Consider the following 16,109-nt stretch of genomic DNA (forward strand, 5'->3'; position numbering starts at 1 on the left):
ATTTCTTAGTAATCAGCACTCCATATTTTACTAGTTGTTTTTCCTATTTTGTGCCCTCGTTGGTTAACGATTCTCATTCCTGGTGAGACTTTCAACCTCTCTCAGACATAGAGGGCAGCTCCCAGACTCTTCACAGAAGGCCACTGGCACTCTGCATGTGGCCGGCACTCCAAGGTGGGTACCCCTCTCTTTACTGACACCTCCACCTTCTCACACACAGAGTAGTGGAGTTTGCATGCTCAGTTTCCTCCCAGGCAGGTGCTGTGGGCCTTTGAACGTGAGGATGTCAGAAGGGCCGGGGACATTGGAGTCCTAATAGAAATCCCTGATTCTTCGTATTCCAACTCATTCTCTCTGTGAATTCTGCAAGAATCCAAGGAATTCTCTGATTCTCCTTGTGTCACGTCATCTTTTATCGAATACTTCTCTGCGTTCAGTCACCAGTTGTATTTAGTCACCACTAACCAGCCTTGTACCTTCTCCTCAAACCGTCAGAGAGGGAGTGTAAAATTATGAATCAAAAAACAAAATGAAAGAGACAGGAATTTGTTTAAACTTTAGGACGTACATCTTTAAGTGTTATGTCTACCAGACGAAGTTACTTGTTAGCTTCTGCTCCAGTGGGCTGGAATCACTGACACAGCTCACAGTCTAGGGCAAGCCACGCTGCCCTTGGTGTTTGGGCAGCATTTCTCCACTTCTCTGCTTCTCCACTTCTCCACGTCTCTGCTTCTCCACTTCTCCACGTCTCCACTTCTCCGCTTCTCCACTTCTCCACGTCTCTGCTTCTCCACTTCTCCACGTCTCCACTTCTCCGCTTCTCCACTTCTCCACGTCTCTGCTTCTCCACTTCTCCGCTTCTCCACTTCTCCACTTCTCCATTTCTCCATTCTCCGTTTCTCCACTTCTCCGCTTCTCCGCTTCTCCACTTCTCCATTTCTTCGTTTCTCTACTTCTCCACTTCTCTGCTTCTCCACTTCTCCACCTCTTCGTTTCTCCGCTTCTTCCTTGCTCCACTTCTTCTCTTCTCCACTTCTCCATTTCTCCATTTCTCTAGATGCCGAGCTTTGGATTTTGAGTCACAGAAACATCATTGACCTTTAAATCACTCATCCTGTGATTAAACTAGAAAAATGCCTTAATCTTTTTAAGTTTCTAAAGAAAAAACTTAGGCTTAGGTCAGGATTTTAAAGAAATGAATGCTCAGTCACGCTGTGCAGATCTCAGAGGATTTTACAACTTACCATGTTGTCAGAGATTCAATGGCAAATTACACAGATAATGCCTCACATGTGAATTAGGAATACCAGCTTTAAATGATAAAATAAAAATGATATACTTTTGTAAGTGACTGTTATAATGAATATGTTGGTCACTACACTGGTGAGGAAAAGGTAGTTTAAATCTTTTGAGGTACACACGGTGTTGGTAGGTTTTATTTGAGCTCTTGGAGCTGTTATCACTGTCAGAAAAGTCTATGAAAAAGGCAGTTGGTTTATTGGTGGTCCTCACACAGAACGAAGAATGCAGTGAGCATCAACTATTTGTTGAATTAACGTGTAGGCTGTTTAGTTCCCTTTTTTTTTTTTTTTTTTTGAGACGGAGTCTCGCTGTGTCGCCAGGCTGGAGTGCAGTGGCCGGATCTCAGCTCACTGCAAGCTCCGCCTCCCGGGTTCCCGCCATTCTCCTGCCTCAGCCTCCCGAGCAGCTGGGACTACAGGCGCCTGCCACCTCGCCCGGCTAGTTTTTTGTGTTTTTTAGTAGAGACGGGGTTTCACCGTGTTAGCCAGGATGGTCTCGATCTCCTGACCTCGTGATCCGCCTGTCTCGGCCTAGTTCACTTTTAATACAGAACTGACACTGGTCTTCAGTGAATGGAATTATTATCATGGGATCATACACATTTTTCAGTTATAGATGCATTGAAGAGTGACTGAACTAGGACTCTGACTTGGGCTTTTAGCCATAAATCATTAGTTGCACAGATAATTTGAGGCAGTCTTATATTTGTGTTGTTATACCATAGTTGTAATGACCTATTACTAAAAGGACATTTAGTCAATTATATGTCTACATCCAAGTAATGAACAATTAAAAAACAACATTAAAAATTATTATATAGAATAGCATCAAGGAAACAAAATATTAGGTATACATTTAGCAAAAAGGTACAGAACCGTAATGCTAACACTAGAAAATGCTGGTGGAAGAAATCAAAGAGAACTTAAATAAACAGAGAGACATACTATGTTCATGGATTAGAAGACTCAACACAGTAAAACTGTTGATTCTTTCCCCAAATTGATCTACAGGTTTAATGCAATTCCAATTCAAATTCCAGCACGGTTTTGTTTAGATAGAGAGGGGGATTCTAAAACTGTATGGAAATCCAAGGAAGCAAAAATAGCCAAACAATTGTGAAAAAGACACATAAAGTGAGAGGAACACATTACCTGGTTCTAAGATTGACTCTGCAGCTATGGTAACTGAGGATGTGTGGTGTTAGAAGAAGGACAGGCACGTAGAATAATGGACAGAATGGAGTCCAGAGATAGACTCACCCAAATCTGACCAGCCAATTCCTAGCAAAGATCATTCAATGGAAAAACTGTCTTCTCAACAAACAGCATTGAAATAGTTGAACATCCATATGTTAAAAAAAAAAAAAAAAAGAAAAAACCAACCACAAAAAACCATTTTAACCCCCAATCCACACCTTACATAAGATTGAACTCAAAATAGATCATAGATTGTTATCCATGATGTAAAACTATAAAATTTTAGAAGTAGCCACAGGAGAAAAACCTTCCTGACCTGTGAGTAGACAACAAGGTCTTAGACCTGACACCAAAACATCATCTATAAAAGGAAAAATGGATAAATTGGACCTCATCCAAATTTAAAAACTTTTGTTTTACAAAAGACACCGTCAAGAGAATAAAAAGACAAGCTACATACAGAGAGAAAATATTTGCAAATTACGTATCTAACAACGGACTTGAAAGCAGAATCTGTAAAGGACTCTCAAGACTCAACCAGAAGAAAACAATTTGGTTTAAAAACGGACTAAACACTTGAATAAACACTTCAGCAAAGAGGACGTAGGGAGGGTGAATAAACAGATGAAAAGATGTTCGACGTCATCATCAGCATCAGGAAAACACAAATCAAAACACAAACCGCACCGTTAGAATGGCTGAAATAAAAAACGCCGACATTCCCAAGTGCTGGTTAGGATGTGGAGCCACCTGAGCCCTCATGGATTACCTTGGGAACACGAACTGTCACTCCTGGAAACAATTTGGCAGTTTCTTAGAAAGTTAACCCTAAACTTTCCATATGACCCTGTAATTCCATTTCCTGCTTTAAATACTAAAGGATAAATTACATGTTTTTGGAAACACTTTTTATAATCAATATATTGGCCACCCATCTTTTGAGGGAAAAGTAATTTAAATTTTTATAAAAACTTATGTTTACACAATAACCTGTACATGAATGTTCACAGCAGCTAAACTCACTAGATTTCACTAAAAACTGTCAACAACCCAAATGTTCTTGAGAGCTTGAAGGGGTAAACATACCGTGTTGTATCCAGGCATGAAATACTACTTGGCAATAAAAATACAAACTCTAGATACAGGCAACAGCCTAGAAGCAGCTCCAAGGAGCCTTGCTGAGTAAAAGCCGCCATTCTAAAAGGTTTTATACTGTGTGATCTCATTTCTATGACATGCTGGAAAAGGCTGACCTATACTGGGGGAGGTCAGAGCTGGGAGGTAGGAAATGGGGGGAAGGTGCAGTGTGGACCACGAGGGAAGGGGAGGTGGGAGGCTATGGGGTTGTGTGTCCTTATTATGACAGTAGCTACACAAATCCATACGTGCATCACAACTCATAGAACTGTACTCCCAAAGCAAGCCCATTTTGTTCATTATTTTGTGAACTAGAATAAGGTCATTTAACATGACCTGTCATTGTAGAGCCAGAAGTGGAATTCACGCGCGCATTGTTTCACTGTGCGAATTTTCGGATTGGCCGTCTTGGGTCTCCCCTGAGAGCGTTGGCATCTCCTTCTGCCTCGGGGCTCCTGCGGGCTCCCTGACCTTTGCCTAGAGTGTGCTCCCCTTCCAAATGTCTCTGTTTTGGGAAAATATAGCCTCTTTTGGCTACAACCCTCATCTGGCATTGGATTGTCCTTTTTAGCTTTCTGCAAGCATCTTCCCTCTTCAGCTTGATTTTAATCTTTCAGAGGAAAAAAGAAAAACTTCCGTGGGATCCCCAAAGCTTCTGGCATTTGGCTCACACAGTGGAGCTCAGCAAACAGAAAGTGGCCAGAGGAACAAAAGCCCTCCATGGCAGTCTTGTGAAACAGCTTGCTGCAGGGAGCTGGGAGGCTCCAGCCTGGGCCTGACACCACCTGTGCAGCCTTGAGCAAGTCCCTTGGGGCCCTGGGGCTCTGGTTCCTCATGGGTGAAATGATGGGACTGAAACAGAGGCTCTCCGAGTGTTCTGATCTAGAATTTTACTAAGAAACCACCTTGGAAAGGTGGAAAGCATGCGAGATCAGTCTCTGCTGAGCTTCCGTATTGGTTGTTTCCTGAGACTCCAGGCCTGGGTTTTGGTTGATGTTCCTCAAGAGCTTCTGTGCTGAGCACAGGAAGAAAAGCCCAAGAACACGCCTCAGGGTGGCAACGACCTCGGGCAGGGGACTGCGTGGTCCGCGTGGACGGGTGCTGCATCTGAGCCACTTTTTAAAAAGTAAATTTTTTATGGGGCTGAAACACACATAACATAAAACCATTCTAACAATTTGTAAGTGTGCAGTTCAGTGGCATACACCACATTCGCACCGTTGTATAGCGCATCACCGCCATCCCTCTCTAGACCCTCTCCAGCTTCCCCGAACTGAAACCCGGTTCCCATGAAACTCTCACTCTCCATCCCTGGCCCTGCATTCAAGTCACTTTGTCTCTATGAACTGTGCCACCCTAGGGGCTTCCTCTGCATGGAGCCACGCAGCGTCTGTTCTCTGGGGATGGCTTAGTACGCTTACCGCAGGGCCCTCCAGACTCCCTGTGCTGCAGCCCGTCAGAACGCCCTTCCACTGTTAGGCTGAACGACATCCACTGCACTGTATGCACGGATGGCTTTCTGCTCATCCATTCACCCTTCTGGGGACTTCTGGGCTGTGTCCACATTTTGGCTGTAGTTCTGAGTCACCTTGTAAGTGACCCAGGCTCCCCCGAGCGACGCCGATCTGATTTGGCCATGACATTCCCATGCCCTCGGGTGACGCACAAAAGAGACGCTCAAACGCCCCACCCTTTCCCCAACAGCCTGTGGTAAAGCTGCCTGGCCGAGGCTCCCTTCTTCTTTGAAGGAATAGCAGCACACAGCATTGGGACACTGACGCCCTTTTGAAGGTCGAGGTGTGTTTACATTTACGAGATGAGACCTACACACAGTATTAGGATGGCTTGGCTGAGAAGTGGAGCCCTGTGTCTGCCCCGCTTTTCAGTGAATAGCTGATTGCAGGTCCATCCAATACAGCTTCAGTCACACGGGCCAGCAGGCAAGGTCAGAAGCAGCCCCATCCTTCTGGATCCTCAATCCAGGTCTGTGGTCCTTTCATGCAGCCCCTCGGCCCCTTCCTCACTGACCCCACAGCCCCTTGCTCACCACACACCCTGCTCAGTTCAATTGTAGGAATGCACTACCACCTCCACGGCTTCCAGAGCAGCAGGAAATGTGATAAACGCAAGGTGTCAGTGGATTTTAAAAGTATTTTGGGAGGTTTATTTTGCAATTTATGAGGAACGGGCACTTATTCTGTCACACCTTATGGTAAACAGGTTACTTGTTCCTAGGTGGGAGGAGCTGGGAGAAGATGCTAGGCCTTAAAGAAACAACAGGAGGAGGTGAGGGGAAGACGCACGCTGGGTGGGGCGCTTAGGGGGCGAAGGTGAACTCAAGTCACTTCACAGACCAGCCACGGGGGACGCTGAAGGGGGTGGCCCACACTCAAGCCTTCCCGGAGGAGACTGCTGAGGGCCTGAGCCAGCCTCGCAACCTCAGCTTCCCCCGTCAGTCCATCAGAAGTTCTGAGCCGCGGCCCCAGGACCACTTGTGCTGTATAAGGTCATCTTGAAAGTGAACTGAGAGCTGAACTTCAGCTCTCTAGGAGAGAAAGGATTCCTGCTGTTATGTTTAGGGTTTTTTTTCTTTTTTTTCTTTTATCTTTTTTTTTTGAGACAGTCTCACTCTGTCTTCCAGGCTGAACTGAAGTACAGTAGCCTGATCTTGGTTCACTGCAACCTCCACCTCCTGGGTTCAAGCGATCTTCATACTTCGGCCTCCCAAGTAGCTGGGATTACAGGCACGTACCAGCATGCCTGGCTAATTTTTGTATTTTCAGTAGAGGCGGGTTTCACCATGTTGCCCAGGCTGTTCTTGAACTCCTGGCCTCAAGCGATCTGCCCACCTTGGCCTCCCAAAGTGCTGGGATTACAGGTGTGAGCCACTGCACACGGACTGCTTAGTTTTTAGGACACATATTTAGTAATTCCCTGATATACTTTCAGTTGTACACACTAAGGTTTAAAAAAAGCCAAAACTGTGAACATGTTGGTTATTCATTGAGATTTGTGTCTCCATGGCCATCCCCAACCTGTTTCAAGTACTGCACTTCCTTTGTAGGTGATTAAAAGCAGAGGAAGAGCTAGGTGGTCAGTTGCACCATAAAATAAGAAATGGACAGAGGCTGCACCTGGTGATGTGGACTCAGATGCTGGAGGGCATCCTGCAATCTGCGTTTTGGCAGCTAGAGATGAGGCCAGGACATTTCTGCAAAATGTTTGGCTTATTTGGAGCTGACTACTTGGGACAAGTGAATAATTTAAAAAATGACCTGATTTTAAAAAATGAATATTTTCTATTGTTTAGAAAAATAATACATGCTTATATAAAGATATCACATGAAATAAGAAAGTTAAGAAAGTTTGTGGAAAAATTCTACCACTTAAGGATGGCCCTGGTTTACACTTTGATGAGCACATTGTTAGATCTGGCTTTGTGCAAAAACACAGACAAAATATGCAAATGCCGTTCAAAGTGATCATACTAGACACACCGTTTTCTGCACCTGAGTTTTCTTGGTTTACTCAACGGTGTCAGAAGCCTCTTCCTATCGGTAGAGGTTTTCATCACGATTCATAGAGCAACAACAAAATGACAAACTTTCGATTGGTAAATATAATACCTTCCTGAAAAGTTTTTAAAATCATGGGAGGAAGACCATGGGTGGCCATTTATTTGTAAAAGAAATTCCTTTTTCCCTGAGCCTGATTGCATGATTTTTGAAGAACTGTTTTCCTCATCACCAGCAGGCGGAGCTCCTGCGCACGGCACCCAGGCTGCTGCGGGCGGCCCGTTTCTCTCCAGAAATCAGGAACAGCTTTTTTTGTTTGGTTTGGTTTCCACCACCTTGCGCCCTGCTTTCCAATTTGTTTTAAGGTCTGGGGAGCTGGGCGTTCTTAAACGGGGAGGAGTAACAGATGAGCTGCCTCCCGATGCATCTGAAGATCAGCGGCTGCAGGGCCAAGGCCTTTCTTGGCAGCATCATTTCCATTCGGATTTTTCTAAAGGAGATACGTGGATGGAGTCACTCCCTCTCAGAAGAAATGTTTACAATTAATTTGAAAAAAGATTACTATTCACTGGTGCCTGGAGTTTTGTGGTTGGGAAAAAAAGAGTTCAAGCTCTTACGTGCTTGTCTGAGAGAGGGATTTAATTGCTTCCCTGAATCAATGATCACAAGGTCAACACGTGAAGACCTAGTGAGTTTATGGCTCTGAGCCTGCCCGGGTCCCCCCCACGCGGTCTCCGCTCACCGGGTCCCGGCTCACTGGCCCGGACCCTGAAGCTCCCTGATTCTCCAGGTGGGACCATACGGGGCCCTGTGGGGCCTGGGTTCCTTCCCTGCCATCCCAAGCTGGAGTGTGCCCGTGGTTCTCTTCTGGATGAGAGTAAATCACTAGATACACGGGTGTAGATCCACCTACCCAGAAGACTGGCCCAGTGTAGCCTGACAGCCTCCAGCAGCTCTGCCACAGTCCACAGCAGCTAATGAGCCCGCTGGGGACTCACTCTGCAGTTTTAACAGATAGGCGATATTGGAGGTCTTTACTCCTGTTTCACATGGAATCCTTTTGGAGACACAAGGAGAAGTGTGCATTCCTAGAACTTGGATGATTAATTAAGAAAATGTCCATAAGAGGCCAGGCATGGTGGCTCACACCTGCAATCCCAGAACTTTAGGAGGCCAAGGTGGGTGGATCACCTGAGGTCAGGAGTTTGAGACCTGCCTGGCCAACATGGCAAAACCCCCTCTCTACTAAAATACAAGAATTAGCCGGGTGTGGTGGCGGACACCTGTAATCCCAGCTACTCGGGAGGCTGAGGTAGGAGAATCACCTGACCTGGGAGGCGGAGGTTGCAGTGAGCGGAGATCGCGCCACTGCACTCCATCCTGGGTGACAAAGTGAGACTTCATCTCAAAATAAATAAATAAATAAATAAAAGCCCATGAGAAAGAGTTCCTGCTCATCTCACCCTCCCCTCACAATAGTGTTCTTACTGACACAGTCACGTGTCAAAACATCTATCATTAAAGATGATCTGCCTTCTTTCAGATCACACATATTAACAGATAGTACATTGTTTCCCCATTGTTCTTGTGTGCCAGTTTTTGGGAAGTGGGTCAAATAACTGAGTGTTGATAACATCTGCCCCATTTTCCCACCTGATGGGATGGAGCACAGGAAGTTGGCTCCATGTGGAGTTGCCACCTGGAGACCTCTGCCCTCTTGTAAACCTGGAATGGTGCGTTCTCATGGAGGCACTCATGGCCGGGTCCCATGCACCTGGCTTTCTCCACCTGCGCCTCCCATTAGGGCCTTTGCTACAGAGATGCATCCATCAGCACTTGGTTGTGGAGCCTTAGCAAACGCCTGGTCTTCCCTTTGTCGTGTGGTCCGTGATGTCATCGCAGAATGACACGTTAGAAAAATGTCTCTCTGTTGATGCATCTCAATATATGCCCAGAGAACAGCATCTACCATCCAGTGGCTAAATGCAGTAGGGATTTACTTATGGGCATTGTCTTAATCAAGTAATTGGTCCAAGTTCTAGGAATGTACATTTTTTCCCTGTGTCCCCAAAAGGATTCAATGCAAAACCAGAACAGAGAAAGCAGTGAGTCTTGGTTTTAAAACATGAGGTGTGAGCATCGTAAACCAAAGCATCATGCAGCACTGTTCCCACATCCCCACTCGTTTTACAGATGTGAATATTGAGATGCAAAGAGGTTCAGGGACCTGCTCGCCGAGTCTGCTGGCTGTCTAGGGCTTGATCTTTAGACTCTATGCCAAGTGAGACTCTTGTGGAGTGAATGTAGGATGAGAGGCTCACATTACCCACCTGAAACTCAGTGGCCTATGAGGAAATTCACTGGGTAGTCATAGGAGAAAGGGAAAAGGGAAGGGAGAAGAATGGATTTTTAAATTGTATTTTGTTTATTACAAGAATTTGTAGACTGACCTTATAGTAAGTTATGAAGCTATTGGCTAGAAATAACAATGTGCTCATAGATGAGAAAAATAAACTAGTATCTGTAGACTAAGTCAATGACATATGCCAGTTAGTGTCTAGGGAATGAGGGAAGCTTCAATTGCGCTGTTTACTAGAAAATTAGTTCCCAATTATTTTGGTAAACACTGATGGATACAATAAATGCAAGTGCAGTTAATGAGATGAGATTTTCCAATTTTCTCTGTCATTTTGAAAGGTGCATTTCTTGGCACAAACCTGGGAGGCGGAGCTTGCAGTGAGCCAAAGTCGCGCCACTGCACTCCAGCCTGGGCGACAGAGCGAGACTCCGTCTCAAAAAAAAAAAAAAAAAGGTGCATTTCTATGTAATTAAAACAAAGGGCCTGTCAGTCCTTCCTTCAGTGGAAAGTGATGCCTCAGGACTGACAGATTGCATTGTCCGGACCATCCTGTTTTGTTTATGTGACTGAAAACCAACCAGCCAATGTATCTCCTGGTAAGTACCTGGTAAGTATTAAAGGAACAAGTGTTCCTTTAATTCCCAGGTTGAACGTGGCGGATTTTTGCATACATCCACAAAGCGACATTCGGGACCTATGCTGTTCATTTCAGTGGTTTCACCAGTGGTCCTGAGAGTGAAGAGCCAATGAATTTGCTTTATCCTCTTTTTTCCTCCCAGGGTAATATTTGATTCTTGTGGCACTCTCAGGAAATGCAGATTACCAGAGAGCTCAGAAGTTAATCTGAAAAAACTCAGAACCAGAGAGCTCAGGGATGAATCTGTGTGGCCTGTTTGGAACCACGGAAGACAGTGGTGTCACTGCTTTTCTGAGCTGCCATGATAAGAAAGGACACAGAGGAATATTTCATATAATTTTTTTCTTGTGAAAGTGATAATACGCTTCTTCGGTGTATTTTTTGAATTAGGAATCGTAAAATGTAGTTCTAGATGAACTAGATGCACATTTTCTGCCATTTTCCCCCTGCATCACACTTCTTTCATGGCTCACAAAGATCCTTTACATCCCCAGAAACCTTGTTTAAGTGATTAAATGATCTTCCTTAAAGATGCTCAAAGGACACAGTCACCTGCGTGGCGGCCTCCTTTCTCTCCAGGGATCTTCTGTTTCAATGCATGTGTATTTTCTACCTAAAAACCGGTGGGAGTGGTGAACAGCAGACCCCCTGCAAATTATCTGAAGCTTAGGGTCATGGCATCTGTTTCCCATGGCAACTGGCCCAGCAGCTAAAACAGGCACCAATGAAATCAGTATTATTGGACAGAACACACGTGTCCAAGCCTGCAGGGCTGCAGATGAGATGACACATCCGACCGTGAACGGTGGGCCGTGTGCCTTCCTTATTCTTACTCCCCACCCCCTGACATCACAATGCTCTGGCAATTCCAAGAAATCACAGAACACTGTGGTTCTCTTTTCAATACTAGTTAAATACTAGTTACAATACTAATTAAATAATAGCTTCCTCTGAAAAAAAGCATGCCCATTTCTGGTCAAACAGCTCCTACCACGCCTCAGGAGAGTATCATAGATTTTTTTTTTTCTAGCAAGATCAGGGCATTTTGGATTTTGCAGTCTGGAGAGAATGCTTTTCTCTGAATGACAGATGCAGTTTTTCCTGTGCTTTTGCCCTTTGCCGGGTTGAAGATTGTTTATTCCTGAATCATTGGCTCGCACGAGTTAAAGAAAGTTGCGGGCATTTATTTTCTTTATAGAAAGCTGTGTACCATCCAGAATAGCGGGCTTTTCTCTATGTCTGAAAAAATCCAGACATGCCTTTAGTTCTGATGCAGACTTCAGGTAACCTGAGGCTGTCCAGGCGATACAGCTCCTTGCAGACACTGGGATTGAGAGCGCTGCAGGTGGTGGTGGCCACTGGCGACCGTGACCTGCGTGTGGTTTCCCTCCTGGTGCTCTCCGTGGGGAGTTGTTGAGTTCCCCATGACAGGAAAATCAGTGTTTCTCCTCTTAGCAAACTGTGAGGCTGGACACTGAGATTCCGATACCGCTTTTGTAGATGTGGTCAGGGCGTATCTGGTCGCGTTTTCTCTCCCATGTTTCACGCGGAGGTGAAGCTCCCGCAGCCTCCTTTGGGGGCCTTTGCCTCTGTCCCCGGGTGATACAGGGGTCAGCATCAGAGACCTCTTGGCACGAAACCTCATGGGACCCACATCGGGGCTCTGGCTCTGGGCACAGAAGGACACAAAAGTCAAAGGTCGGCAGCCTGTGCGTCTGCCATTAAGTAAACCCTTCCAGTGGCTGCATTTTTCTGATCTGGGTTTAATCTCAAAGGGGAAGAGTTTTGATGCTGGGTTCCAGCGTCCTCATCCTGGTGAGTGTGCTGAAGAGGGAGAAGCAATGGAGGTGGACAAACAGCACCTGTCAGAGCCGAGAGCTGCTGTCAGAGTGGCGAGGAAGTCCTTAAAATGGCTGTGTGCTTTCCTCGGGGTGGCTGTGCCGTGGCCTCTCTGGTTAGCACCTTGATGGCAGCTCACCCGCAGGTACCATTTTGCCACGGCGTCTCCATGCAGGAGCACACCCTGGATGACCACAGCTCCAGGAAGCAGGGTCTCTGCTCCTCGTCCCGAGAGACCCACGGAAAAAATTCCTCTTCCCCATGGCAAGAGGGACTTCTCTCCCACAGGGGAGGCTCCGAGACGGCTGCTTCCCAAGCGCAGATGACTTGGAGCTGACGGACAGAGGGTGAAGTTCTAGTCCAGCTGCCCTGACCACGGAGCTTTTGAGGCTTGATTGCCATTTCCTTCTAAGAATGGTGGGAGCAGGGACCACTGTGATTTTCATTTTACAGTTTTGGAAACTAAGGCCCCAGCACAGAAACACAGAGGAACCAAAGCTATAGCCTTGAGGGGCAGAGGGGCTGGGGCCACCAGTGCTTTTTAGAGCCAGTGCTGCTCTCCCCAGCAGCTCCGAGGGTCACCAGGCCTCTTCCAAAATTGCACGAGTGTGGAGCGGCCCTGGGGCAGGGTTACGATGACACCAATGTTTTCAGAGGACGAGGCTCCTATGGGGCATTTGCTTTTCTCACTCTCGTCACAACGTTCCACAGCATCTGCAGGACAGATGATGCTTTTGCCACCGTTGCTGTTTTACAGGAGAGGGAAGGAAGCTCGGAGAAGACAGACACCTGCCCCAGGTCCAGGGCTATGACGTGGTGCCATGAGACCTGAGCCAAGCATTTTTGGTTCTTAATCCTGTGCTTTCCCATGGCACAAAATGTTTTGCCTCCTAAACGCCAATGTGCTGGGTGATGGCGGATTCGGAGGCAGGGCAGGTCTTTCCAGAAGCCTCCATGGGCACCAAGGCTGAGGGGTAGACAGTGTCCTCTGAGGCAGGCTAGGAGCACAGGGTCTGTGAGAAATAGGCAGAAAGGACGTCCAAGGACTCGGAGACGGTGACTGCTGGAAGCCCAGAGCGGCCCCTTCCTGCTCAGGTCAGTGTCCTGGGCCCCAGGCTGAGCCTGGAGCTTGGAGGAGCTGGCACCATTGGTGGGGCCGAGGGGAGCCGCCCTGCCCGGGGCCACCTGTCCAGCTGCACCGCAGGTGCCCTCACTCCAGCTTCCAGTGCAGGCCCAGCACCAGGTTCCAGGGACCTGCAGCGCCTGATGGACAGGCAGGTGGGCGGGCAGGGGCTGTGCAGACAGAGGAACTGCAGAGAACAGTGGGTCTACTTCCCACGTGGCCATTACCCATCGGGTGTGTTCCTCCTCTCGCCTTGGAATCCTTGCTTCCCCAGCTTGCTTTTGGGTTCTCAGATGTCACACTATTCCCCTCCTGTGCTCCTGCTACCCGCCTTCCAGTCCTCAAAGAGCCCTGTCAGCCTGAGAGCACCGGTGTCCCCAGGAGTCAGGGAGCTCGGAGCAGGGTCCCGCTCTGGAGGGGGCACCGCGGCACGGGAGCAGGTGGTTCTTCGCCTCGTCGTTACCTGATTCATAGCTGGGGTGTCTCCCTTACCCTCCTGGTGTGTTTGCACAGAGAGGGAAGAGGAAGAGAGAGACAGGAAGAGGGAGGGAGAGAGGGAGAAGCAGACAGACAGAGAGACAGGGAGGGAGAGGACACAGTGTGAGGTGGACCCAGGCAGAGACCCTCCGTTCAGCTAAGGGCATGAGTGCTGTGGGTGTTTGAGTCACAGGGCAGGGAGTGCTCGGTTCTGACTCTGCTGGTTCCTGACACTTCTCAGCCTGAGCCTTCCACCCAGCTGCTTCTGTCTCCGTTGGGAGCTGATTCAAGGGTCCTTTGTCATGGAATCCCCGTATTTTAAAATCCCTCTGTATTTTAAAACTATTTAGTGCCTCCAGCCTTCCAATTCCTTCCTCCGTGGCTGGTGCCTTCACAGCCACTTTCTTGCAATAACAAAGCATCCCAAAGTACTGGAGGAAGACATTCAAACTCAAAAACTCCTTCTCAGAGATGAGAGAGGGAAGCTCTTCACTTATTCTTCCACTCAGTATGCAAGTGGCATGGGATTGCCACTGTCTTTGAGCAGGGGCACCCTGGGGGCTCTCAGACCAGGCTGCCTGCCCGCTCTGTGTACACCTCCTGCAGAGACGGCCTCTGTGAGCCAGGCATCGCCGGCCCCTGCTCAGGGGGCTGGAGGGAGAACTTGAGGTCTCTAGCACGCAGCCCTGGGAGGGTTCTCTGTCCACCAGGAGCAACGCTGGGAGCCCACACAGCCTGCCCAGCCTTTAGTTTCAACTTACGCTTATCTTCATTTTCCCTTCACTCCATAGACATGTAAATACCACACACACACCCCTACTGCTTTTCCTATCTGGACCAGAATGGGGTGTCCACAAGTACACAAGCGTGGAGTGTGAGGAGCCGAGTTGTGGAAACCTGCAGGACTTTCAATGACCTTGCCCTGTGTGCACAGGAGTGAGGCGCGGTCTGTCACGTGGACAAAGCATTGTGCAGAGAATTCACTTATCTTTGACCAGGTTTTTAAAGGTACATGCAAAACCTGTCCAGGATGAAGCTGTGGAGAACAGAGGGCTGCTTTTCCCTGCTAAATAATTTTTTTAGAAGAGGAATGAAGCGTTCTGTTGAGTTTCTTACTATGATCCGGATACAGAAGCCCAGGACCCCGATCCTCTCCACTCTGCTTGGCAACATGGGGTTTCTGGCAGAGGCTGCTTCTCTCTGTGGCCAGGGTCCACTCCGGACAGCATGCCTCTCGCAGAGCAGGAAACGGGGTGGGGGGCGAGCCGCTACCTGCCAGCGCGTCACACACTGGGTGCTGTGCTACCCTTCGCTCAACCCTCCCACACATCTGATATTCCTACCCAGACTTAAAATCCTCCTTCTCACCAGCACTGCTCTCCAGGGCGGGCCTGGAACGGTCGGTGCCTCCCAGGCAGGGGCAAGTGCTTGCAGCCCCGTCCTCGTCTCAGTGAAGCCCAGGTGGCCACAGCCCCAGTGCATCCCAGGGAAGAGGCCTCCCGAAAGGACAGGGGACCCTCAGAAACTGCCTGGGGGTAGTGGTGGTTCCCATCACCAAAACAGCCCTCGAAAACCAAGCGCGGCTTCACAACTACGGCACGATTCAAGTTAAACACAGACTCTCAGGATGGGCGTCCAAACCACCGAGACCCCCCAGGGTGCACGGTCGCCTCCTCCCCTGTGGCTTGAGGAAGAAATCCTTCTCCCCAGCCGCAGCCACCAGTCACTCCGAGTCCCACGACCACCGTGGGGCTCTCACCTGGCCCTTGTCTGGCCCTGGCTCCCCCAGGACCCTTCTGTCCGCAAGTCCTGGCTTCCTCTGCTGCACTTTCAGCCACTGCCCTGGACTGGCCATCCTGGGGCCAGCAGGCACATCCTCATTCCTCATAAACCCACTCCTGGACCGCGGCGGTGCAGCCCTGGACACCCAGGCACTAGCATGATGTCTGACATGCAGCCATACCTCGTGGACGCTTCCCCTTCAGGGGCTCCAGGTTGTGGCATCCGCAGGCGTCCTGTCCCCCATGCTCCTGTGCTCCCTGCTCAGTGTAAATGGTCCCACCTTGCAGGCCTCTGAAGAGGGGTACCCCAGCTCTCCCTCACACTGGGTGCTCCATTGAGCACACTCACGAAATGTTCTCACTAGTTAAGTACTTGAGCACATGTTTCCAATCTTTTGCCTATTCCCACACTTAAAAAGCTAGGTGCCCAGGTGCAGACGGTGGTGGCTTGGATCTGGAAGGGGGCCCGGTGGACGCAGATTTGTGGTGACCACTCCTAGTGTGCAAACAGCAGCCCTGCTCGTGGTGACGTCAGTGCCCGCTCTGGGCTTGTCCCCGTCCCCTTCTCCTCCTGGCTGCCCTTTTTGTCATTACTCCCGGCACCTATGTGCTTTGAGAAGCCGTGGCAGCCACACAAGGAGATGAGGACAGGCCACAGTGATAGCCCACTTCCTATACAGAGCTCAGCTGGGCTCAGGGGAGGATAGAGCCCAGAGGGACCAGACGTCCCAAGGACACTCATC

General features: G+C 48.6%; 1 protein-coding gene across 6 annotated transcripts in view; it reads right to left on the reverse strand.

Annotated features, from left to right (window-relative positions):
- The window catches only part of MBP (myelin basic protein), a 155,431-nt gene that overhangs the window by 14,044 nt on the left and 125,278 nt on the right, over positions 1–16,109 (reverse strand). The window lies entirely within an intron of this gene.

Source organism: Trachypithecus francoisi, unplaced genomic scaffold, assembly GCF_009764315.1.
Source record: "Trachypithecus francoisi isolate TF-2019V2 unplaced genomic scaffold, Tfra_2.0 Contig01474, whole genome shotgun sequence".
Taxonomy (NCBI): Eukaryota; Metazoa; Chordata; class Mammalia; order Primates; family Cercopithecidae; genus Trachypithecus; species Trachypithecus francoisi.